Below are 25,250 nucleotides of genomic sequence, written 5' to 3'. Positions count from 1 at the left end.
GGCTTGCCAGGCCGGCCACAGCAGGCGGAGGGACGACACAAGGGTGGGGACCACCGGGGGCCATATGGGGGCTGGCCAGCCACAGGCAGAAATACACGCTTCCACGTATGTGTACGTTGCAAACGTGCAAAACAATGGACAATGCTTAAGGACCCAGTGTTTATTGGCTACGTGGAAAAACTATAAATAGCAGGGGGAAAACCACAGAGTTCAGGTTAGGGGCTACTTAAATGCTTACACTAGATTGGAAGAAAAAAACATCAGGGGCGGGGTGAGAGGACCCCGGCGTTGGGGAGGGCCTCAGGGCTTCAAACGTGAAGTTCCACTTCTTGGCACGGCTGGTGGCTACACAAGTCTATACAGGTGCTTGTCGTTTTTGTGATGTTCTGTTCATCCCCCTCCCCCCTCCAATGTTCTTTATATTTCCTCAAGGTTTAGGGACCACAAGGCTGGCCTTCCGGCCCCTCGTGGAGGAGCAAGGGCAAGTGTCCTGCACGCCGCAGCCGCCTCCCCTTCGTCCTGCCCTGCAACAAAATAGACCAGCCTCGAGCCAGAAGCAGGGCCCTCCTGGAAACCCTTCCCTCCCCAGCTAGCGAGCCAAGTTCAAAGGCCTCCAAGCTTTACCTGGAAGGACTGGAGTATGACTCAGAGTTCTCTCTACCTCCTCCCCGACTCCCTTCCCAGCAGTTGAAGGTGGGATCGGTGGCCCTTCAGAGCTCAGGCCCCCTTCACCAGGCCAGGGGCTCCGTCCGGGGCCTCAAAGTGCCCCGTGCTTGGTGGTGGTGGTGGGTGTTACCTCTTGAGACAACTGAAAACAAGAACCATCGATGGCTGGGAGCTGGGAGTCACCCAGACCACATCCTGTTTGGCTGCAGCATTGATTCAATCGTGCCAATATTGGCAAACAAAAGGACTTGCTACGCAGGCTTACAGAAGAGGGACGTGATGTCTGAGGCAGGGAAGCAGCCCAGCCAGCGTCCCCGCACTGGTCAGCACTGGTCAGCACCGGTCAGCGGACGCCAGCTCGGCCTCCGAGGCTTACGGGGGGTGCAGGGCCCGAGCACCTGGTCCCCGGGCCCAGGGGCCACAAGGGGAGGCAGTGCCTGGGACCTTGCCTCTTGCCTGGCCCTCCACGCCCTGGCCCCCCCACAGCAGGCTCTTAGGTAGTAGTGGAGGGAATGAGTGAGCGAAGCGTGAGGAAATGCAAGCTCTCACTGGAGTAGCTGAGGACCAAATGGTTGCTGGGAGCAGAGCAAAACCTCCCCCCACCCCGGGAGGCCCACGGCGGCGGTGGCGGCCACCCTGCTCTCCGGACTCCTGTCCCACAGCCAGGCAACATCTTGGAAGGGAGGAAGGGACACAAAGGAATAACGAACTCTGCAGTCCACCCCCCTTGAAGCCTGGCCTTCCTTGGGAAAATCCTCTACCCATCGCACAGCCTGTTCCTACTGGAGAAGGACCCAGAAAATGTGTTTTCTCTAACATACACTAAGCATGTAAGGAACCTAGAAGCGTTTCTTCCATGACCGTACAGGGAATGTTGAAGCTTCTCCCTGAAAGGTGCAGGGAGTCTCGGTTGGGGATGGAGAGACACCCACTGGGCGTGAGAGCGAAGGGGGGGCACGGGGAGGACCTTCTGGAGGGCCTGGCCAGCCATGAGGGGGTCCCCGGTGCAGTCAGGACCCTAACGGGGCCATCCTGGCTGTGTCACCTCACAGGAACCCTGAGGACCCCAGTGATCACCTCTGAGACGGGGGACCCTCCAAAGCACACAGGTCGCTGGGGCTCACCCAGTGTGGGACCCCTACGCTCTGGTTCGATGTACCTGAGTGCCAACAGGTGGGCCAGGCAATGGCACCTGTCCCACCCGAGAGCTTCTTTTTTTTTTTTTTTTTTTCCACCCAAGAGCTTCTGCACAGACTCGGGGCGGCCCAGGGTTCAGGACCCAGCTCCCACCCTCACTGGCCTGCAGGGCCTTGAGCAAGCAGGAGAATCGCCCTCATCTCTGAAAAGGGGTAAAAACGGGGTCCACCGCACAGGGCTGTTGTGGGAGGCCCTTAGAACAGAGCCAGGTCCACCGTCAGAGCCACCTCGGTGCTCACAGGACCGACCCCACGTGCACACACGTGTCTCCTGCTCCCCCCAGCCGCCACCTCCTCGACTCTTCCAGGCTCAGTCTCCTCCCTCTACTCACGCTCAGGCTTATGCCCCAATTCATCCTTCTGACCATATTTCTGACAAGTTGTGAAGCCCGAGCCCTCTCCCCCGCTGGGCACACCCCTGCCAGCCCCGCCCAGCACTCTGCCCATCGCGGGGGCCCAGCCACTCAAGTGCAGTCTCCGGTCAGAAACGCAGCTACTCCTCACCGACTGTGCCAGAACCTGCATTTTAACAAGATCCCGGGTGATTCCCGAGCACCTGAGATCTGAGACGCGCTGTGCTGGGGGACGGCAGGTGCAGCCGGAGACCAGCATTGGTCCCCAAGCTCCCCTCAAGTCGGGTCCCGTAAGACTTCTTGCCTGAGATTCTGAAACCCCTGCCTGGGAGCCAGTGCATCCAAATGTGCACGCGTGCAAACGTGCTTGGTGGCTTCCTCAGTGCCAGGCGTGTTAGCAGGGCTTGCTCCCTGTGCCCAGATTCAAAAACCGAAAGCATGTAAAGGAACAGATGCCTGGAAGCAGCCGCGTGTATTCTGAACGTGTTTTAATCGGGCATCTTCGGAGGAGACGATCCCATCCTGTCGTCCATGCGTCCACCTCGAGTTGCTAACAGGATGAGCGGGGCCCTGGGCTCCCACCCCAACACCTGCTGCTCCGCTCTGAAGCCCAATGTTCCCGACTCTGAATGTTGGAGCAGCTTATAAATGGGCCCATTGTCTCCGCTGCCCTGCTCCCTTTCTCGAGTTCACCTGGCAAAAAGATGATCCGCGTCTGTGTTCAGAAGCCGGCTCCCCTCATTGGCCGGGAGAGCGGCTCACCTCCCAATGTCTGGTCCAGGAGCAAACAAAGAACGGGCTGATGCAAAGAGATGGGCCACGGCCTGAACCGGGGTGGACCGGGCCCACAGCACTGGGCTTTGCAGAGAAGGGCTGTTTCTGGCCAGGGCCTGGGGGCCCCGGGCTCCTCCTGGCAGGGGGTGCCTGGTACCACTGGTGGCCCTGGCAGTCCACCCGCACCCTGACACCAGCCGTGGTGCAGCCTCGTGACGCAAACACTCATGCAGAGGGTCTGCTGCCCACTCACTTGCCTGCCACTCTTTTGTCAATGCTTTTTTTTTTTTAAGATTTTATTTATTTATTCATGACAGGCACACAGAAAGAGAGAGAGAGAGGGGGAAGCAGAGACACAGGCAGAGGGAGAAGCAGGCTCCATGCAGGGAGCCCGATGTGGGACTCGAATCCGGGACCCCAGGGTCACACCCTGGGTCGAAGGCAGACCCTAAACCTCTGAGCCACCCAGGTGTCTCTCTTTTGTCCATCCTTAAAGATAAGCTTTCTTTAGAATAGATTTAGAGTCATAAAAAAGCTGCGAAGAAGATAGCGCAGGGAGTTGCCACATACCTCCCGACACCCAGTTTCCCTCCTACTAGCCTCCTACACAGGGGGCCTCATTTGTCCCAAGGATGAACCCAGTTATAATGAACTGAAGTCCATGCTCTATCCAGACTTCCTAGGTTTCTTCCCCTGATGCCCTTGTTCGGTCCCAGGATCCCATCCAGGACACCATGAGACACTCAGTCTGGTCTCCAGAGGCTCCTCGTGGCTATGACAGTTGAATTCCTGCACCGCAAACCCCAGCCTTCACTTCAGGCCCCGAACTCTGCAGAGTGCGAGGCAGCTGCTGGCAGGACCACGCGCGGCCCGCTCCCAGAGGCGAGGCCAAGATGCGTGCCAGGCGCATGTCACACGCGCCGTAATCGGGCGAAGTTTTATGATTATCCCCATTACAAATCGCCACGTGTCCCAGCCAGGCAAGGCCGCCGTGGTTAACGATGAACTGTATCCCCCTCTGGTGTGGGCGCACGGACTGGCTCCGATCCACCTCATTCTCTCCCTCCTCCCACTTGACGGCCAAAAAGCACCCCAACACCACCCGGTGAACACACGGGGTGCCACGGGGAGGGGGGACATAGCAAGGAGCCGGGGAACCTGTGCCCAGCAATGAACCCCTTGTTTCTCCTGAGCTGGGAAAGCTCATCCATGGGGACAAGGGTAGGCACCCCCCCAACCCCGGGTTTCCCTGAGCCCCGAGGGTCACCCTGAGCATGCAAGACAAGCCTGTCACTACAGCAGGGGCACCAGGGCTGAGTCGGGCTGAAGCTGCGGGATCCTGACTCCTCAAAGCTGTAACTCAGGATCACCATTAGCCAAGGGCCCTGTGTCCCAGGGCGAGCCACCCCACCCACTCCGCCGGGCGCCGTGTCCTACGGGGGGCACGTGGAGTCAGGTTCACTCCTCTCACGGCTCTCCCAAGGCGGGTTCCCACGGCTGGCGAGGAGCTGACCCACAATAAGGGAAAACGTTCCTTCTCAGGTTCAGGAGAAGCTTCCCAAGCACACCTGTCAAGCCAGACCCAGAAAAACCCTTTGCAAGGGCTCACATTCCACGTGGGCAGTGCCACCCGCAGTGCCCCCCAAACCCAGGCTGCAGAAAGGGGAGCAAGGCTGGGGGAAGTGACACAAAGCATCCAATCCACTCCCGTGGGCCCAAAGTGTGTATTTGTTCCCCCAAAGCTGGGATGGCTGCTAGGCTGGGGCCTGGCGCACGAAGGTGGCCTCACCGCCCTGTCCGCAGAACAGAGAGCACCGACAGCTTCTGCCACACGAGGCTGAGGTCTGGCTGGGGATGCTCGCCCAGAGCAAGGGGGACCCTCGGGGGGTGCGGGGGGTGGGCATGAGCTGCTCCTGCTTCCAGTAAACACGGGGGCCGTGAAGAGGTTCCTCCCACGACACCCCCGGGAGACAGCATCCCACCTCACGCCACGATGGCTGCATCACCCAAGGACGTACAGGTGACGCCCGTGTGGCCAGCGCTGTTCCCACCACCGCTGAGTGAAAAAGCAGGTTTGCAGAACTGAGTGCAAATGACCCCATTTCTGAAATAATGTCCGAGTGATTTATCTCACGGTGATGGAGCAATAGGCAAGTCAGATGACTTAATTTCTTCTGCAGGCTGCGTTTTTCGAAGTCTCTGGTAAGCACGGATCGCTCATAAACAAACAGCTCCGACAGCCACCGGCCGGCCTTCACAGGCACCGGGCAGCTACGATTCTCAGGTTCCAGGTCCCCGGGGCGATGTGGGTGTTTGAGATGTTATGTGTCACAGTGGACTTCCCTTAGATGGGTTCCTTAAGCAATCTGCAAGAGGGAAGGTGGCTTTCTGGGAGTGATGTCGGGGGAGGGCTTGTTCCCTCTTTTCACAAAGAAACTCCTCCTTCTACATGGTCTATTCAGAAATAAGCCCCTCCCCCCCAGCAACTGTGTGATGGGAGAAAACCCCAGACATCCAGAACAATTCAATGGAGTCTTCATTTTTTACCCTAAGCAGCGTCTGTACCCATCTAGTAAAGAAAAAGCCTTGTCACGGAAACTCTCTATGGAAAAACCTAAGTAAATGCCACTTAGAAGGAGCGGACGAGTCAACAAGCATGAAAAGACACTGCAACAATCACCAAATGCAAATCAAGGAGGCATCACGTCGCCTGCATTAGGGTGGCTACTATCAAACCAACAGGAAACAGCAGGTGTTGGGGACCCTGTGGAGAAACCAGAACCCTGGTGCCCCATTGCTGGGAATGTAAAAAGGAGCAATCGTTGCGCAAACGGTCCGGCAGTGCCTCGAAAAATTAAAAACTGAACCACCAATATGATCCGGCGATCTCACCTCTGGGTATACATGCAAAATAATTGAAGGTCTCAGTAGATATTTGCATACTCACGTTCATAGCAGCATTATTCACAATAGCCAGGAAGTGCAACTTAAATGTCTGTGGGTAGATGAACGCATAAAGAAAATGGAATATTATTTTGCCTCGAAAGGAAGGGGATCCTGTCACATGCCCTAACACGGACGAGAGCCTTGAGGACTTTACGCCAAGTGAAATAAGCCAGTCACAAGATGACAAATGCTGCGTGACTCCACCCATAGGAGGGAGCTACAGCAGTCAAGTCCATAATAGAGCTGGAAAGTAGAAAGACAGTTACCCGGCTCTGGGGGAAGGTAGGAACCGTCTTTTGGTTTTGCAAGATGAAAAGGGGTGTGGGATGTTGGGCAATAACGTGCACATACTATATACTATTGAGCCGTTACACTTAAAAGCCATTAAGATGGTGAATTTTATATGTTTTTTTTTTATCATTAAAAATAAGATTTTTAAAGAGGAGATGATAGAGGCGCCTGGGTGGCTCAGTTGGTTAAGCGTCTGTCTTCGGCTCAGGTCATGATCTCAGGATCTTGGGATGAAGCCCTGCATCAGGCTCTGCACTCACCATGTAGTCTGTTTCTCCCTCTCCCTCTGCCCCTCCCTCCACTCTGCGCTCTGTCTCTCTCTCTCTCTCAAATAAATAAATAAAGTCTTTAAAAAGAGAAAGAGGGAGGTGTCTCAGTAGCCTACTTTGCTCGGGTTGTTTCTGAACAAATGTTTGTCAACATCCTACAGCAACACACACCAAACTCCTTTCGATTTGGGCCTGGTACCCAAGACAGGTCTGAAGCTGTTAAAAAAAAAAAAAAAATCTCTACTCCAATTGTTTTATGTGGCAAAAAGTGTCCCCAGTCCCCCAAAGCTAATATACAAAAAAGACAACTGTGCCTAAATGCCACTTGGGAACACAGAAAATGAGAGGTACAGGTCAGCAGAATCCACGGCAGGCCAATGGAATCAGCCCCAGAAGTCAAGGTCAGTCAAGGTCACTTGACCGAGGAAAGTGCTCTAGCCCCTGAGAGATGGGCCCACTCCAGCCTCCAGCGGGAGAAGAGAGACTCACTTTTCACCCTCTATGTGTCTGTAATACTTGAAACTGTTACAAAAGCACAAAAGCACGTGTTACTCTTCTAATACGGATTCAGGCACACCAAATGCTTAGAAAAAACATCATCTTGGGAATGATAACCAAGACATGTATTGCAGGGGGTGGGGGTGGGGGGGAAGGTCATTCTAACCTGGTGATTTTCCATCTCAGCTGGGCAGAGAGCCACTTCAAGTTGCTTTTGAATTTAGAGATGCAGGGGCACCCAGGTGGCTCAGATGGGTGGGTGTCTGACTTTGGCTCAGGTCATGATCTCAGGGTCCTCTCCCTCGGCAGCCTCCCCTGCTCGTGCTCTCTCTCTCTCTCTCTCTCTCAAATGAATAAATAAAATTGTTTTTAAAAAAATTAGAGATGCAGAAACCCCAGCTCCAGTCCAAATGACCCTCGAGGGGAGGGACCTGTGCAATAGTTTTAACCCTCACAGGTGGTATTCTAAACCTGCTGAGGTTTAGAGATCCACCAAGACCTCCCTTATGGTCACAAGAAAAGTAAGGATCCTGCCTGCATCAGGCCTCAGGGCTAACGCCAGTGGCCCAGGAAGTCTGCCCAGAGCAGCTGGAACTGAGACACCAGGACGCCGAGGGTTACTGTGTGTGTGTGTGAGACAGAGAGACAGACAGACAGGGGTGGGGGAGGGGAAACATTTAGCCTTAAGGCCTCAGAAGGAGATCCCACAGGGTAGAAGGCAGCAAAAGCAAGGATCAGGGTTGTGTACAAACACACACCCCTTAGGGGACCACTGTGGACTCCTAGGGACTGGCCTGGAGGATGCAGGGCAGAGCAAGCTGAAGACAACTGCTCAGAGGCCAGCCTGCCAGGCCCTGTACGCACGCCACACAGAGAAGTCCAGGCTCACTCTGCGAAGCCAGGACAGCCTCAGAAGTCTGCAGGCCACATCGTGGTTTTGGTTCTTGGGAAAGATCAAAGGCCGCAGGAGAACCGTGTCCAGCAGGCTGAAGCCACCGATGCACGTGAAGGAATCAATGAGTGAATGGATGGGAAGAAGGAGGAGGCGGCCAGGGTCACAGAGCCACACTGCTCACAGCTGACGTCCGCACACGTGGGACGTGACATGACTGTGGAGTCCCACAGAAACCCACCAGCACACGCATCACATAACATCCCCAGTGCAGAGAAGTGGGGGGGGGGAGGGTTGAGCCCTGGGGCGGATCATCCCCCGATGAAAGCATTAAACATACACAATCAAAACCATAGGCACACAAGACTGCAAAACTCAACTAATTAGATATCCCCATGCAACAAAAATTGGGTACAGCAGACACAGAAACACACAAGTCAAACTTCTCAGCGAAAACCAGGCCGTGGGCCCCAGAAGGCGAGGGATGGGGGGCAGGAGCCTGGCCAAGTGTGTCCATGAGAACCAACCCCATGCACACCCTTAACACTCATCAGGTGACTCCAGTGGGAATGTTCTCCTTTACTGGCTCCCAAATCAAGAAGGAGCTCACCAAGAGGGCTGAGAAGCAGACTCTTCAGATCAGGTGGTGACAAAACCAACGGGAACACCATTATCCCAAAGGCGAACATTCCAGAAAGGAGGCGTTCAACCCAGTGAAAAGAATTGCTCACCCACGGCATGACATCCATCTAAAAAACTAAGACGACCCAGGAAGGGGGACAGCGGAGTATCAGAAAAAGGGGGGCCGGAAATGCTGAACACACACAAAAGAGGATGCTCTTTTTGATGATCATGCGGAAGAAACGGTTAGCGGTAAGCCGGAGAGAAGGATGCTCCCCACAGTCATCTGGGGGAACGTGAGCCCAGCTCCCGAAATCCGATAGTCCCACGGATGGACCATATGGCACCCAACATAAAACACAACATCGTCGATGAGCTTAATTTAATCGACCTACATCAAACTTCCAGTCCTGGAGAAAATGCAATTGCCGTGCAAGTATCCAAGGAATACTCGAAACCACTCGAAACCGCTGGAAGCATTCCTGAAGCCTTATCTGAGCCCTAAGGCGGTCATACCAGAAGTTAACTAGGAAACGAGGAGGAAGAAAGAGGGAAAAATGGAAAAGGAGAAAAACTAAATTCTTGAAAAACTCCTGGGTTAAAGAGGATATTAAAGCAAGAGCTAAAGACTCCTCCTCGGAAAGAGCGAGAAGAGCGCAGGGTCCTTCCTAACTGCTGGCTCTAGGCAGTCACCACGTGATGATTTCTGGGGGCGCCCCCCCATGAAAACACAACTGTAACCACACATCCCCATCTCCGTTCTACTGATGCTGCCATTTCTGTTTATTCCCTCTGGGTTCAAATATTCTGGAACTTTCCATCAGTCATCACCTTCACCATAATGCGAACCTGAGATCCAGACCTTCTGGGAGACCACAGACCTGGGGGCGGGGTGGGGGGTGATCCTGCCCACCATTCATTCCATCAGCTGTGGCCCCGTTACGAAAGACTAGGTGGCCCTGGGTGTGGTTGCCCCCACCCCATGGAGGGAAGGCCCAGTGGGGCTTCTCCATGGGTGGCAGGAAAAGCGGAGGCACCTTCACTGATCTGGGGGGGGGGGGGATTTGGGGAGGGGGGTTCTCATATTATATTAATTCTTAGTTCAATTCATAGAGGCTAATCAGGAAGGCACCACAAAATGGGAAATATTTGAGGGCAAACTTCTTGGGTATAAAGACGTATCTCTGAACATCCACCACTCAGAGTCGTCAGGATCCATGATTCCAGATTATCTCAAACAAGAGGGCCATACGGTGCCCGATGTGGTGTACATCACGACAAATGACAGCTTCAATGGAAACAAGGGGCCCACCCTCCTGGCATTAGGGTCTCCTCCTCACCCCCATCCTCAAGCCTTGGCTCCTGCTGGTGGACTGGAATCATCCGGACGACCCACGTGGCTGTCATCTGCCCATTCCCATCTCACCAGAGACCCCACCTTGCCTGCCTGCCCATAGCATACCCCCCACACGGCTCCCTGGTCTGCTTTTCTGGTTAGCACCTGGGGGGTTTCCCTACCCCGGGGAAGACTGGGCGCCCAGCATGGGGCACAGCAGTGTAGCCCTTGATAGCCTGGACTCCAACCTGGCTTCTGCACACACAGCTCAGACAAGTCCCCTACCCACCTACCTGGTGACTTAGCTGTCCCCTGTTCCAGGAAGATGGTGAGAGTCCCTCCCCGCACGGGGTTGTAAGGGCAAAGAGTTTACAAGGCAAGGGCTGAAGCCATGGGACGGCACAGAGCAGATGTTAGGGATGTCTTAACTACTACTATTAACTAATTACTACTATTATAAGCATAACACGTCTGTGTTAAACAAGAACGCCCAGGAAAAATCTGAAGAAGAGAGGGACTACATAAACACGATTTATTAGCAAAGGGGCATTCCATAGTTTTGGGAATTTTTTAAAGATTTTATTTATTTATTCATGAGCGACACAGAGAGAGAGGTGGAGACACAGGCAGAGGGAGAAGCAGGCTCCCTGCAGGGACCCTGATGCAGGACTCGATCCCAGGACTCCAGGATCACGCCCTGAGCCAAAGGCAGACGCTCAACCGCTGACCCACCCAGGCGCCCCCATTCCACAGTTTTTTAATCCTTCTGTTCTCCGGTATAACGCTAATTTAATTAAAGAGAGTGCTCCTCCTTTCTCTGCCAGGCAATCGATGTTCACATTAGTTCCACACCAGGACTATTTGCCGTCGATGAAAATAACTTCGTTTCTGACGTCTCTGAGCATCCTTACGGTTCAAAGCAAGACACAGGAGTCAAAGATGCAGACGCGGCCCAGTTGGGACGCGGCCCAGTTGGCCCTAAGAGGGCAAATGAGATGCCGGTGTCCAACACAGGCACTGCCTGGGAGAGAAGCGCCCGGCGTGTGGCAGGTGGTCAAACTGAGTCAAGCCCGTGGCGGTGCTGACCCGAGACGTGCTCACGAGCAAATGCCCTTTGCTGACACGTCCGGGGTGGTCATTTTCAATGATCTCAGCCCTTCCGCTCCGAAGGGCTACGTATCCACAGCTGCCAAGTGGAAGGCCCGCGTTTGTGCTGGAGTGTTCGGGGAAACCCATCGGTTAGCACCCAGGCATCAGCACCCCATAGAACTCTGGACTCCCTGGGTCTGGGGACACATTCATGAGCCTCGTGGCTTCGGTGTCCTCATGGGTAAGATGGGAACGATGCCACTGGCCCTCTGGGTTTCCACGAGGCTCAACCAGGCAAGAGGCCCCAGCGCAGTGGCTGCCTGCAGATGCTTACAGCACTAGCCTCTGGTTCTCCCCTACTCTCCCCATTTTAAATGTACAGATGACTTGGTTTGGCCGAAGACGATGGAGGGGGCTGGGGGCGGACGGGTGGCGACACCTCCCATCCCCGCCCTCCGATTTTCACATCCAAACAGCTCTGATTTCTGGGCACCCCCTCCCGGGCCTGTCTGCGGGGCTCCCCAGAGCTGCCTATTTGCAATTCCCGGCAGTAAACTCTGAAGGCAAAGGACAACCGCAAACAACCTGACACATTCAAAGTCACACTCGCCCAGCGTCTTCCCATAGTGCCTAATTTACAGTCCTCTGCGAAGCCAGAAATCGGCACTTTTTGCCCCGCACGCCTCGTTCACCTGTTACTCCCAGCCGCCAACGCCGCTCTGCCCTCGGGGATCGCTGCCTTTCTCTCCGTGCTCCTGCTCATCAAAATAAGCCGGCTTCTTCCCAGAAAAATAATCAGGCTCCCAATTTAGCACGCGGCCAATTTCTTGACAATTCCGCTAATGACAAAAAAAGCGGCGTTTATGACATCATGTTCCAGCTCTTAGATATGTTCTTTTAACCTTGAAAAAAAGTCATGGTTTTAGTCCGAGCACGCGGAGGGCAGCTGGATGTCCTCCCGGGGCCGAGGGCTGCCCTGCAGTTCCTCCCCAGGTGGAACCGGGATTAGCCGGGTCAATGTGGGTTAAACGCAGAAATCCCGTGGATGGCCCGCAAAGCCGCCCAGTCCCCGCGGCTCCTGCAGCCCGAGAAGGGGGTTGTTGGGACGGGAAGGGTGGGCTTCAGGACCTGACCAGGAGAGCCAGGGACCATCCTGCCGTGGCCTGGGTGCACAGGTCGGGGAAACCCACGCCCAAGAGGTGCTCCCATCTATCCGGGGTCCCTCTAATGTTGCTTTCACTGGAAAACCTCCCCTTCGTAATACCTTTTCCTTTCTGGAAAGGACTGCTGTGGCTCTCTTAATAATCTGACAGTTGGCTTGGTTTCCGGTGTCATTCTGTTAAACACAGGTAACTCTGACACGGTGCAGAGTGGTCATTCAATCAGATGGTTTTACGAGACTCTCCTACTAAGTCCGGAGGGAGAGGCAGCCCTGTGGGTCACAGGGTCACGGGAGCCTGGGGGGGGGGGGTGGCGGTGAGGGAGATGAAGGGTGTGAGGAGGTGTCCAGGATGAGGGGCGGGTGTCAGGGCACCTCCCTGGCCCCTTTCAAGTCATGCCTACACTTTTTTTTTTTTTTAAGATGTTATTTATTTATTCATGAAAGACACAGATTGAGAGAGAGGCAGAGACACAGGCAAAGAGAAGCAGGCTCCTGTGCCCGATATGGGACTCGATCCCAGGACCCCGGGATCACAACCTGAGCCAAAGGCAGATGCTCAACCACTGAGCCACCCAGGCGCCCCTATGCCTACACGTCTAATTGAGTTTTTCCAGTGTCTGAAAGTTCAAAGCTGAATGAAGCCCAGAAGGACTGTTCCATCCGGCCACCTGCCCCTCGCATCCCCGGCCAGGTGCTCCCAGAGAGCGGTCACCTCCTTTGGTACCTGGCACTCACCCAACCACCTGCTGCCCCCTGCCCCCTGCAGGAGCCTGCCCAATTCTTTCATCTGTCACTCAGTGGGGCTCCTGTAGGAGCCGACCCCCGCAGCCTGACCTCTCCCTCCTCCTGTGTACTGGTGGCCGCTGGCCTAGACAGAGGCCTTGCCCAATGGTTTCTCCACCCCCACCCCACCCCCCCACCCCACCTGGAATACAGCGGGCTCAGTGTAAGTGAATGAGTCCAACAGCAGCTCATCACCAGGAGAAGAGGGCCAGGGAACAGCGTCCCAGAGAGTTACAAAAGGCTCAGCTCTCAGGCCCAATCTAGGGGCTCCCTGTGCCCCCCGAACTCCGTGACGTGGACCTGGCACCCGAAACCAACAACCGGAGTGAACGAGCCCTCCTCCGGCCTTCCCGGCAGCCCCCAAAGTGCTGCCTCATGTTACAACAGGTGAGCGGTGACTCATGGGCGCGGCGCTGAGTGCCAAGACCAGAGGAGGCCGCCAGGCCCCTTTGCAAAGCCACGCTCAGGAGACGGGCCAAAATATATTCCACCCACCAGTTAGCTCTCCTCTCCTGCCAGGATGAAGTCCTGTGACACCAGACCGCAGTCAGAAATCAAAATGATGGCCTCCCTGGTCCACTTTCTCCTCTTAATGAACCTGGCAGGTGTAAACCAAGTCGGGGGCGCTGCCCTGAGCTGGATCCAACAACTGCAGTCCACCTCGCCGGAGCGGATGAGAGAGGTCGCCCCACAGAGCACCGCTGACACCCAGAATGACGCGACCCCGGGGGTGCTTTACAATGACAGCTCGAGACGCTGACCGCAGGGAAGTCATCAGCCATTCGCTTCTAGGAGGGAGGGGGCCCTGAGGACCTCCCAACAGAAGCACCTCCCGTGTTCTAAGGCACACACATCCCCCCCACCCCCAACCCCGATGTGAATGTTTCTGAAGCCAGTGTCTAAGTGTACATCCCAAAACTGAGCTGTGCTCTTCCAACCCTACCCCCAAAGCTCGTGCTGCTGAACATGAAGATTTGGACGGTCAGGAATCAAGCCCCACAAACAGGGTATGGGCAAGCCCAAGACTGGTCTCCAAGTTCGCCCAGTTGTACTCAACAGATGCAAAAACTCTTCCCAAGGTCACTGTGTCTGGAGACACTTTTCTGAGTAGCGATTACACATTCATTCAACTATTAATCTGATTAGAAGTTCTTCGTAGATTCTAAGCACCATGGCGATTAAAAAAAAAAAAATCCATTCAAAGGAAAAACTTCAAGATGTCCACTGCAGTGCTATTTATAATTTCAGCTGTCTGAGAATAAGGACTTGTTAAATAGGGTGCATCCCCGAACCATCTGACAGTCATTTGAGGATCCAAATCTGTGTTTACTGACGTGAAAATATGTCAACAACAATTTTAGATAAAAAGCAGTGTTTAAAAAGCATGGCATCCGTTTGAAATATATGTATTTAAAGAACTGCTATGCGTGGTGCACATAACAAGTCCCCATTCTATGATCCTGGTTTTGCTTGGAAGTTTCTAGACTTAGGTGTGACAACACTGGCACCTTTAATCCAGAAAGTACTTGTATTGAACACGATATGCTTCTCATCCCCAGCTCACGGTCAGGCCTTGGAACGCCCAGGTTCAGTGGCCCCTGGCGACTGGCTGCTGGTCCCCTGGTCCGTGTACACTGCCGGCCAGAACCACACTCCGGCTCAGGCGTGAGGCTGGGTCACAATCGGTTGACACTAACTCTTGCATTTCCTCCTGCTTCCAGAAATTTAAGGAATGGGGGAGCTAATCCTTATTTAGACATTTACCAATACTTTATGTCACTAGTGTGCACCTGTACACGTTTCAAAGGTCAGACTGAACAGCTAAAAATATCAAAGCCCTGCACTCCTGTTTAATTCAGATGGTGAAACATCTCAGAAAACCTGTTTACTCAGTATTTAAGAAAAATCTGCGGTGCACACAAGATTCAAGAGGCCACAGTCACAACTCCCCAGGATTGGTGGGGGGACCAAAAGCCCAACACAGGAGGATGATGCAGTAAAATCCACATCTCCACGTTGACATCTCCCTGCTCCCCAGCAGGAAGCACCACCACAAAGCCGGGTCTCGAAGGAGTCCAAAACGTGGTCCCATGTCAAAACTGAAGGTAACCAGAAGCCCAAGATTCAAACACAGACAGGTGTGTGGGATTGAGAAGCCCCAGATGTCCCCCGGGGCCACTGAGGACATCACTGCAGAAAGGAACTTCTAGGATCTCCATCTCTGGAAACTTAGATTTCACCTATTTCTGTTCCCCAGCAGTGGCCTGGGTACCAAGAACGATGCTAGAAGGCCAAGATCCAGGGTTAGCCACTTAATTCTTATTAAGGATTCTCCTCGAAGCACATAGGGCCTCTGGTGGTGCAAATCGGACAATTTCATCATTGACTGATTGAAAGGGCCATTTACAGAAGGCTCCCGCACATGCCTGACACCGCGGGAAAGCCCAATAGATGCATCAAACCACAGAAAAATCTCCATGTGAAAAGCTGGGTATGAGCATCTCAAGGGTCTGCGTGCACACGTCCCCAAATAGCACCTGACAGATTAGCATCTCAGTGTCCAAATGACCTGAAACTCAATTTCTCAAGCTCTTAAACTATTTATAAATAAAACACTGAGGGGTGCCTGGGTGCCTCAATGGTTGAGCATCTGCCTTTGGCTCAGGGCGTGATCCCGGGGTCCCGGGATCGAGTCCCACATCGGACTCTCTGCAGGGAGCCTGCTTCTCCCTCTGCCTGTGTCTCTGCCCGTCTCTGTGTCTCTCGTGAATAAATAAATAATAAAATATTTAAAAATAAAATGAAATAAGATAAATAAATAACAATGCCAAGTGAAGGAACTGACTAGGCTCCCTCCCAGAGAAAACGGACTCCTGGCGGCCCCTCCCCTCCTTCCCCAGGACTGGCTGTGCCACATGCTGCTGTTGGGGTCACCAGCACCCCAGAACAGAGACCATTCCTCGCACATCTGTCTCTGTGACCAACAGACACTCTCCCTCAAATCACAGGGGGTTCTAATAAGCTAAATATGTGCACTACAAAAGCTCCAAGGAGCTCATTTTTGACGTAGGGCCGGTGTCCCATCTCCTGTGACATCACCCAGAGTTGGCGTCCTCTGACAAAGGCCTGAGATGTGAGCAACGTGGGAAATTCTGGGCTCCTCGTCCAGCACCACGGAGGTAAAACATTCCCCCAGCTGCCTACCAGCACAAAACCAGGACTCAGGAATAGGGCTTTCCTCCTGTACACGTCCTGAACACTGATTTCCGAAATTGTAAAGGGGAAAAAAAAAAATCCCAATTTCCACCAGGGGTATCTGGGACGGGGGAGAAAGAGTGAGACCAGCCCAGAGGAGACAACCCTGTTTACAACTACCACCAGCCTCACCACCGTTGCCTGAGTGATTCTGGTCTTAGGCCCTGGGCCCGGCCCTCTATGTGAATTATTTATATGTGTTATATCAGCTCCAATAGTTTTTTTTTTTTTTCCAATAGTTATTTCCAGCGAAATTTCAACACGGTGCCAGTAAGTTCCATTCACACACAAAGGACACACGCAAATATCTGATACTCCTCAAGGCTACGATTCTGGGGGCAACAAAAAATATCTGAAAGTTGGTGCATCTTTTAAAAACGTTCCGCTTGGGATCCCTGGGTGGCGCAGCGGTTTGGCGCCTGCCTTTGGCCCAGGGCGCGATCCTGGAGACCCGGGATCGAATCCCACGTCAGGCTCCCGGTGCATGGAGCCTGCTTCTCCCTCCTCCTGTGTCTCTGCCTCTCTCTCTCTCTATGTCTATCATGAATAAATAAATAAATCTTTAAAAAAAAAAAATAAAAAAAATAAAAAAAAATAAAAACGTTCCGCTTACTACTTTTGTATCCAGAACCCGTTAAAAATTCAAATCCTTTCAAAGCGCGCAGCGGCGTAAAAAGGGTAAACAGGTGGGGTGAGCCTAGCTGAATGAAACGTTAAATGTCAGAGTGACGGGGAGTGCCACTTGACAGCATTTGTGAGTAAGCTGATTACTATTCACAGGCCAGAATTCTTAAAAGCCAGAAATTACTTGTCACATATTGTGCGTCTTGAACTGTTAAGACGTCTAAGAAGAGACTGTTCATGCTGTCTCCGAATGGTCACACGACACGCTCACCTTGGGCAGCCCCGGTCGCCACCTGTCCATTCGCTCATCCATGGGACGTGCTGTCTGGCACGGAGGATGTGGCCATCAGTAGAAAGTAACCGGCGCCCAGCAGCGCCCGGCCTCGGGGGACAGCGGACATGCAGGAAGCAGCGGTCAGCTCCCGGCCTCGGGGGGCGCAGGAAAGGTTTCGGAAGAAGGGGCCTGAACTGGGTCTTAGGGACCAAGTTGTCCCCCCAGCCACAGAGCCTGAAAAGGCATTTGGGGAAGTCTTTTAACCTGTTCTTCCCCATGACGACCACCCACATCCGTCCCCTTCCCTCACAGGAACTGGGGCCACTCAGGCACTCACTGCTCTGCCCCGCTGTGGGCTGGCCCCCCGCATCCCGGGCCCTCCGACCCCGCCCCGGGTCCCTCCTGTCTCAACACCATCAAATGACAACCCTATTTCTTTCACCACTAACGTTTTTCTCAGTGGTCCATCTCCATGGTCTCTTTTTTTCTAGAAGCTTCCAACCACCCCAATCACACGGTTCTGACAAGCCATGCCCAGTGGGCCACCCGTGTCTTCCCGCCGTTGCTTCTTTGATCAACCCCACAACTGTCCTGTCTGCGTGGGGCTCCCAACCCCCTTCCTCTACACCCCTACCTTCTCCTGCCTGCTTCAGGAGAAGCACCCCAAATTTTCCCTCCTCCGGCTGCTTCTTCACTCCTCCTCTTTGGCCTTCCCGCTCCAACTTCATGAGGTGAGTCAGAAGCGTGCTCCCAGGGCCCCCGGTTCACGCCCAGGTCTCCAGACAGCTCTTCCACACCCATGGGCTCAACCCTAAGGAAAGGAGGCCCAAATCGGCCCACTGAAAGGGTTCTCGATCCTCCTCTGATCAGCAAGGGGGATCCTGCGTGTGAACAACCCCAGGGACACCCGGATCCTGCCTATGAACGACCCCAGGGACGCCTCCTTAAATTCTGCACCCCAGGGGCCTGGCATCCGTCTTCCTAGTGTCAGACCTGCTAAGGAGGCTGGCTCAGACATTGAAGGACACTCCCTGCCCCCCTGGCCACATGCTTGCTGCCTCCCAAGGAGCTCTCACATTTTAAAATAATTTTCCTGCTAATTGTAACAGAAAATAATCAGATTATGTGTGCAAGCGAGCTCAGACTTACAAAGCCCTTAACCAGCATGTTTCTCCTTCCTTCACTTGGGTGGTCCCGGGGAGCTCCTCTAGACCCTGGCTCTGTGCTTCAACCTCGGAGATCAGCTCATCAAACCCACGCAAGGAGCAATCTCTCCAAGGACAGAGCTCCAGGCTTCATCCTGAACCCCTTCTTCCACCAAGACCCTTCTCTGTTCTAGACCAGCAAGGGCAACTGAGGCAGTACAAGTGTGCTGCACACCACGCCTGGACAGAAAGGCCAATGGAGCAAGGTCTCCAACTGGCAACTGGCAAGATCTGGGCCTCTGCCTGCCTTCCCAACAACCTAGCCCTAAAAACCTTCCCTGGCTCCTCAGGGGAAAGTTGCAACTCATAGGGCTGACCGTGTCTAGTCCCAAACCACATCTCCCGTTTCCTGCCTACAGATTCCTCACCTCCGCGTCGAGCAACCCCGGATACATCTTAGAACGCGGATTCTCAAGGGGAGTTTTTAGAAAGTGTCCATGTCTGGGCCCCAGCCTCAGAGATTTGCACTCCACTGAGGATCACGCTGGCAAAGGTGGATTTAAAAAAAAAAAAATCTCCCCAGGTGATTTCAACATGTAGTATGTGCCGAAGGTGGCCAAATCAGGGCACCCAATGACACCCGACCCTCTCCCCACCCAGCTGCCGGGCAGACACGGTACCCACAGACGCCGGGCGACCGACTGGCCTATTCCGTAAGGAGGCCGGCTGGTGGCCTCAGGGCCACGAAAGGTGACCTGCAGGCAGCTCTCCCCGCTCATCGGTGGTTCAACACTCAGTGCTGCTGCCCGCACCAGCCCTGGGAGCTTCAAGTAGGCCTCAGTGGGGAGGTTTACGCGGGACCTCCGAAACCAGCAGGTGCCACAGTCAAGGTCCGTGTTCGTTCCCTCCGAGCGGGTTTACCAGCAGATCACAGGTGCAGGGGGCCCCTACGCTGAGAAGCCAGGGAAGGACCCTGTATTCCCTCCAGGCCTGGGGCCAGACCAGGCTTCCGTGTTCCCACGGATGGGGCAGGGTTTCCCTCAGTCCCACAGACCGGGGAAGGAGGGAGAGGGAGAGAGGAGATGATGAATCACAAGAATCTGGAACCACAAAAGTCCTTCCACAGGAAGTATTCTTTTCAATTTGCTCAGAAGAGTGAGGCTAACAGGAACCAACGGGAAGTTTCTCCCGAGACTGAGCTTTTAATGAGCAGATAAGAATAATCTCATGAGTGTGTCATTTATTTGACTGTGAAGTGGAAGGTTGGAATCCTTATCTTACGCTTACTTGAGAGGCTTCCCGTAATCTTTCTCTTATTCTGGTGACCTCAGCTGCCGGGACAGACTTCCCAGCAGCTCCTGCAGGACTGAGCCCAACTGCAAAACCTCAAGGCTTCCCAAGGTACCAACCTTCACCCGGCAGACAGGGCGAGGACACAGACCCCCCGGGGAGTGAAGGTGCAGACCTTACCCGGGCTTTCAAGACTTCGTGGCCTTCGGAGTACCAGTTCTGAAACCACGGAAGGGAGGCAGGCAGCTGCTCCTCTCGTGCACCCGTCTTCATGCCACCCAAAAGCAGCAGCGCCTCCAGCTAGAGCACACTGGGCGATGCGAGCAGGAGCTCTGGGCTCAGGCAGGTGCAGGTTCGATTCCCCGCTCTAGCGCTGCCTGGGCCGCTGTGCTGGGGGACTACTCACCTTCCCATAGCTTCCCTGGATAAAGGCCCCCCTCGTGGTGTTTGTGAGGATCTTCAAGCGTGCACGCCAGGCCTGCTGCTTTGGAAGCCCTCAGCAAATGATACCCCTTTCTACCCCAAAGACACCCCAAAATCTCAACTCAAATTAGGTGAACTCGGTACACCACTCTACTTCCTGAAGTCCTACTGGCTTACTGATGGTTCGGTCTGGGCAGGCACAGGTCACCTGGCGGACAGGGCGGGGGCTGGTGCACTCCATGGAGTCAGCCCTCCCTCCTTGAGACCTTGAGACACACCGCCCACCCCTTTATTTCTAAAATACCTTCTGCATTCTCCGGCCTTCGGAGGGCTGAATACTGACATCCTTTCCCTTAAGACGCTTGGCCAGATGGCATCAGGTGCTGTTATGTAACACACGGATGCCCCCAGGGCCCACTGAAAAGCAGGCTCAGGCTTCCTGAGAGATCCTGAATAAGGAACAGGATTGTTCCCTGGGTGTTTGGGGACTTGTGAATTATTTTTCTGTCACTCCTCCAGAGGGGGAACAGTGGAATGTGGGGCCTCCATTGTGCCAACAGCTGGGAAGGCAGGCGGCCCGGAGCACGGGGCTGAGTGCAAACAGTGGATGGATGGCCCTGGGCTCCCCTCCTGGCCAGGAGCAAAGCTGGCCCGCGCACTCTGGGTGAAGTCTGCGTAAGCTGTTTGGTGACCCTTCCCAGTTCCAGGGCGTCAGGCAAAGGCCTCAGGACAAAGAAGTCCTAGTGCCCATCTCCAGAGCCTTCGAAAATATCCCAGAGGCCTGCCTCCAATTCTCAGAAGAGAAATCTCAACACGGTCCAATTCAGGTGCTGAATTTGAAAATAACAAAGCGAAGGAAAACCCACATGGCTGGCCCAAGGCCCACTAGCTAAAATAGCAGCTTCTACTCTGACAAAACAAGGCTGATACCTCCACCAGGGAGCATAGAGGTCTGCCTGGAGCCAGGGATGAGGTCAGCAGGGGTCGAACTTCGCGGCTCTTAACCTTGTTTTGGGCCAAGGAGCTGAGGGAAGCCAGGTGGCCTCCTCCCACAAGCAACGGGCTGGGATTGGAAGATTTAAATGCGGGCGTGGCCTCCCAGGACCCAAGGGTATAAACCCCATTCACATTAGCATTCCTTATCATCAGAAGAGAAACCATTAGAATAAAGAGAAAAGTCTATTCATGCAACCGCAGGAAAGTACTTCCAGGCTGCCGGGTAACCAGAAGTCAAGTTAGCAAACAACAGCAAAGGAGAAAATCCAGGAAGACTCCCTCTTCCTCCCTCCACCGAGAAAATTAAGAGCATAATGCTAACTGGCAGAGAGCCCAGTTAAGGACACTTAGCAGCAACTTGTCCAGCCCCCTTTCTGGGTCCTTCTGGAAATCCCCCTGTGTTCTGAGCTGTGATCAGCCACTAGACCTTGGGCAGATCAAAGTGCTGGTGAGAGCAACGATAAAAAAAAATGAAACTATCAAATGACAAACTGGAGCCCTGCAGACCTGCTACCGGGAGACTCTTCCACCAGGGTTTCTTCACCAGGGGAACAAAAGGCACCGTGTGCGCCTCTCCCCACGGCCGCCGTGCATACCTGAGGTCAATAAATAGTGTGAGTCCCTAGTAATTGTTTTTAAAGGCCGCAGAGTGTGGTGCCCGAGTTCTAGAACAACAGGAAAAAAAATAAAGTGCACAGAAGCTTCTCAGGCACCGCAGATCTGAGCTGCTCATTGTTCATTTAGTAAACAAGTGAGCCCTAAGACAAATCCCTCGGAAGCCAGGTTTGTTCACTTTCTGAGTCCTCCCAGAACTAACTGTTCCCTCGAGGATCGGCATGGCCTTGGCATTCCGCAGATGGACCAGCATCGGGCCCGGGCAACAGTGGGACCTGCCCTCACGTCAGAGTCCCCTTCCCCTCTCCACGACCGCCTGCAGGCAGAGAGCAGAGGGGGAGGCCCATGGGGGGCTGTGGTCTGTCCCTCCAGGCCTCCCCCCACCCCTCCCGCTGCCCTGTTTACTGGACGGAACGCACAGAGCAGGGAACCAGGAACGTTCCTCAGGCTTCGCTGGACATTCCTGGAGTCTGTTTCCTGGTCAGGATGGCCAGGTAGGAGGTAGACTGTTTAATATGATGACGACAACAACGTGGAACAGCAAAATGCTCCCCAAGCCCCTTAAAGTACAGTCGCTGTCCATCCGAGAATGTCAAAACGCTTCACAAACCACCCATTAATGTTTATGGCGGCCTGAGAAGCAGATTGAGAATCATTACCTTCATTTTTACGAGGCAAGGAACGAAAACCACAGGGGAAGGTGGAGAGGCACCAGGCCAGTGCAGTCTCACCCCATGTTCTGGGCGGACTGCTCCCTTCTCTGGGCATCTCAGCCCCACAGAAAGGGGACCGACCGGTGGCCCGCTGACAAGGGAGCCAGGCCAATAAAGCCAAAAACTCCGGTGTCCAGAGACCACCACGCTTGGAAGGGCGGGGAGGGGAGAGTCGCACAAAGGGATTGCTTTGATTTCTTCCGCAAGAGAGGCTGCAGTTGTGACCTACTCATTCAATCTGCGAGACTGTGACCCCAAGAATGTAAATATTAAAGGTCGGTTGGTAAGGGGGGGGGGGTCATGCACGGTTTCTGCTTTGCTGCTTCTCTCTCGCGCTCTGTTACCACGCTTTCTACCCAAAGCATACACTGCTTTTGTGATCAAAAGTTATTGGAACTTATGGCTGATAAAGGGCGCGGTGCAAATCTGCTGCACTAACTTGCCAAGAAGGAGCATGCATAGGATCCAGCCCAGCGTCCCTTCCCACTGCTCGCGGATGGGGAGGCTCCGCCGGCCTGAGCGCCCCGGAGGGCCCGCGGCTCCCGCGCCGCCCGGCGCCCGGGAAGGGCCAGCGCTGCAGGAGCGGCCCCGGGCCAGGAGCCGCCACCAATCCGCAGCGCCGAGCGGGCTTCCCGGGAACCCTCCCCCGGAGGACAGCGAGCCTCTCCGCCCGCCGGCGGCCCGCGCGGGCACCCCGCCGCTGCTCGCTCTCCGGACGGCCCGGCCGGCCCCCGGGGGCTGCATTTCCACCCGAAAGCCCGGGACCTCCGAAGTTGAAATATGCATTGTCACCAACAAGTTTAAGCCGGGACCGCGCGCCCCTCGGTGCCCCCCGGAACCGCGCGAGGGGGCGCCCCGGGGTCGCGTGCACCCGCAGGGCCTGCACCCGGGGGAGGGGGCTCCGGGATCCCCGGCCCGCCCCGGGCGTGACCTGGGCGCTCCCCCCGCCCCCCGGGGCGGCGGCCGTGCTCGGGCACCCGGGGCCGCGAAGTCGGGCGGCGGGGAACGCTCGGCGCGCACGAGGGACCGCCGCCTGCCTACCTGGCTCGCATCGCGTCCCCGCGGGCTCCTGCGGCTCTGCTCGCGGTCTGGGAGCTCCGCCCGGCCGGGGGCGCGCGCGGCTCCGCGGGAATCTCCGCGCGAACCTCCGTGCGGCGGCGGCGAGCGGCCGGGACCGCCGAGAGTGCCCCGAGCGCTCAGCCCGCGCCTCCGCGGGCGGAGGGTGGTCCCCGCGCCGGGGCGGGGCGCGCGGGGGCGGGGGCGGGGGCGGGGCCCGGGCGGAGGACCGGGGTGGGTCTCCGCGCCGGGGTGGAGCTCGGGGGCCGGGCGGAGCCTGGGCCGAGGCCGCTCGGGAGACCGGGGGCGGGGGAGGCCGGGACCGGGAGGGGGCACCGAGCGGAGCCTCGGGGGCGGGGCAAGCGCGGAAGGGGGCGTGGCCGACCCGGGCCGGCCCAGAGGCGGGGGCGGGGGGAGATGCCCGGCCGGAGGGGGCGGGGAGGAGCCAAGGCGCCTGATAGGCTGAGACGGCGTGGAAATAAGTAGGGGGCGGGGCTAGCGCCGCGGGGGGCGGGGCTTCGCTGAGGCCGCCGACGGGCGGGGCGGGGCCGGGGGGGGTGGGAATGTGGACAATTAGGGGGCGGGGCCGGACCGTTGTTGCCCGGAGGCTGGGGGCGGGGCGAGCAGGCAGGGGGCGTGGCCGAGCCGGGACCACCCAGAGGCTGGAGCGGGGTGTGGCTTACAGGGGGCGGGGCGAGCGCGCAGGGGGCGGGGCTTCGGGGCGGGGCGAGCGCGCAGGGGGCGTGGCCGAGCCGGGACCACCCAGAGGCTGGAGCGGGGTGTGGCTTACAGGGGGCGGGGCGAGCGCGCAGGGGGCGGGGCTTCAGGGGGCGGGGCGAGCGCGCAGGGGGCGTGGCCGAGCTGGGACCACCCAGAGGCCGGGGCGGGGCGAGCGCGCAGGGGCGAGGCCGGGCCCGGGAGCGAGCGCGCAGGCAGGGGGTGGCGCCGCGTCTGCAGGAGCCCGGGGCTGGGACCCCGCCTCGGTGCCTCCTCCTTTTCCTCCTCCCGACGCCAGCCAGCGGGATGGGGTCCCGGCCGCCAGGCGCCCCCGGGGTCGTGGTCCCCGGAACCACGCAGATCGAGATGCGGCAGCTTCATCGTTACCTTTGGGTCGCGCTCCTGTGCTCCTCGCACCTCTTCTCTGGGAACTCCGAACGGGAACCCCGGGGTGAGGTGCGGCCCCGGGAGCGCCGGCCAGGTCGCGGAGGGCGGTGTGGCACTCCTGCTTCTAACACTCTTGTCAAGGACGGTGGAAGGAGGGCAGGTGCGGGGCCGCGGGGGCGGGCGCAAAGTTGGACAGTAAGGCGAGAAGAAAGGCGGTCACATGCAACATGGCAAAGAAGGAGAACTTCCTGCTGAGCGGGGTGCAAGCGGCCTGCATAGCATCATAACCATTTACGCGCAGTCTGGCTTGTGTCCCCATGCCAGGCACCTCGTCAGCCCTCAGTAGATGCTCAATAAATGCTCAGTAAATTGAACAACCATTTACTGGGAGGCAAGCACTTTCCACGGAATGATACACTTAATCCTCAAAAAATCCCGAACTCGGCTACTCTTTTAGTGCATTTCACACATGAATGGACTGAGGGCTGATTTGACAGCAAGAAAGTAGTAGAACCAGAATTTGACCTGAAGCCACTCTGGAGGTTGGGCTCTAACCACCTGGGGGGACTGCCAGCTGCCTGACTGCCAGCGGGTGGGGGTGGGGGTTCCCCCTGAAGGACTGAAGGCCCCCTACAGTGCAGGAACCTGGAGCAAGCACGGGGGTCTTTCCTGGGACAAGAGCTCTCATTCATTGATCCAGGTCCAGAGCTGGACATCCCTGGAGTCGTTTCTCACCATTACCTAGCAAGGCAGATATCATCATTCTTCTCATTTTATAGGTGACTTTAGGCCTTATGGGTTGTATTATGATCTCACAGGGCATGTGAATCTAAATTCCCATGAGTGTTCGGAATCCCAAGCCTTTGCTGCTCCCTCTGT

The 25,250-nt window shown here is 55.8% G+C and overlaps 1 protein-coding gene across 5 annotated transcripts in view; it reads right to left on the bottom strand.

The window, feature by feature from the left end:
- Positions 1-23,412, bottom strand: part of SH3BP4 (SH3 domain binding protein 4) — an 83,279-nt gene extending 59,867 nt beyond the window's left edge. For 2 of the 5 annotated variants that reach the window (XM_077869324.1, XM_077869320.1), the window contains exon 1: positions 23,253-23,412. The gene's annotated coding sequence lies outside the window, so the exon portion shown is untranslated. Of the gene's footprint in view, positions 1-624; positions 762-11,623; positions 11,834-23,252 lie in introns of those variants that run through there. The other 3 variants (XM_077869325.1, XM_077869321.1, XM_077869323.1) reach the window with 2 other exon arrangements.
- Between the last annotated feature and the right edge of the window lie 1,838 nt (positions 23,413-25,250).

The sequence above is a fragment of the Canis aureus genome, chromosome 24 (assembly GCF_053574225.1).
Source record: "Canis aureus isolate CA01 chromosome 24, VMU_Caureus_v.1.0, whole genome shotgun sequence".
Classification (NCBI taxonomy): Eukaryota; Metazoa; Chordata; class Mammalia; order Carnivora; family Canidae; genus Canis; species Canis aureus.
Note: the sequence above shows the minus strand (reverse complement) of the source record. Positions and strands in the feature narration are given on the sequence as shown.